General features: G+C 64.6%; 1 protein-coding gene across 3 annotated transcripts in view; it reads right to left on the reverse strand.

The window, feature by feature from the left end:
- The window catches only part of KCTD15 (potassium channel tetramerization domain containing 15), an 18,979-nt gene extending 17,934 nt beyond the window's left edge, over positions 1-1,045 (reverse strand). For all 3 annotated transcript variants that reach the window (XM_014584015.1, XM_014584014.1, XM_006167976.1), the window contains exon 1: positions 1,005-1,045. The gene's annotated coding sequence lies outside the window, so the exon portion shown is untranslated. The remainder of the gene's footprint in view (positions 1-1,004) is intronic.

A 1,045-nucleotide genomic window follows, 5' to 3' on the forward strand; every position in this document is an offset into this window, starting at 1 on the left:
GCTGGGTGCCCGCTGCGCCCAAAGAGCCTGGCAGGGCCGGGAGGGGTGTGCGGCGGGGGCGGGGCGGGGACAAAGTTAAATCAAGAGGCAGACACTTCGAGACCACAGATGGGAAACTCGCCTAATTAAGGACGTAAAAGCGCTTTTGTTCTCAAAGTTTATTGTTGCCGGGATTAAAAAAAATTAATTGAAACTAATGCTGTTATTCACTCGTGCAGTTAAATTCCTTCATGCACATTTGAGACACGGAGTGAAAACTTGGAGCTTATCTTTCTGCAGCCGGGGGTGGGGGCCGCGGGAGGACAGAAAGGCGCTGCAGCCGGCGGGGGGCGTTTGCGAGTGTGTGCCCGGTGCACGCGTCCAGGTCAGGGGGTGCGAGCAGGCAGCAGGGGTCTGGAGGCGCGATCCGGTCTCAGTACGACAGACTCCGGATTCCAAGCCCTGCGCGCCTGGAACGACCACCAGCGCGCCGGCCCCTCCCACCCGGGTTCGGACTCGCGGGGGTGGTCGTCAGAGGACGCACATCTGTCCCGTTAGAGACTTTTTCTTTCTCTGATTTGGGCGCCAAGTCGGGCCCTGTGCTTCCCGAAGCCCCAGCTGCGTGAGCTGGTTTCTGACCCCGGAAACTCGCCGGATCTGCAGGGCACCCGGCCCTGTGCTGGGGCCAGAGTGCGGAGACCTGCACACACAAACGCGCGCGCGCACACATACATGCACACATACATACACACACACACACACCCCTCGCGCGGCAGGAAGCTCGGAGCCCGCCCGAGTGGGGAGGGTCCACCCGCGGCCAGGACCAGCCCACGTGGGCACCCCCCCTCGCGCCAGGCCTTTGTGCCGGGCGCCCCCGCGCCGTCAGCCCCCACCGCCCAGCAGAGGGACAAAGCAGTCGCCCCCGCCCAGGTCCGGACCCTGGCCAGGCGACTTTCTCGGTATCGCAACCACTTTGGGGACAGGGGTGCGTGGCGCTGAGCTGTGGCCGCCCGCGCTGGGCTTACCTCGGAGCCGGAGCGGCGGATCGGGCTTGGGCGCAGCCCCC

This window comes from Tupaia chinensis, unplaced genomic scaffold (genome assembly GCF_000334495.1).
Source record: "Tupaia chinensis unplaced genomic scaffold, TupChi_1.0 Scaffold145396_1, whole genome shotgun sequence".
Lineage (NCBI taxonomy): Eukaryota > Metazoa > Chordata > Mammalia > Scandentia > Tupaiidae > Tupaia > Tupaia belangeri.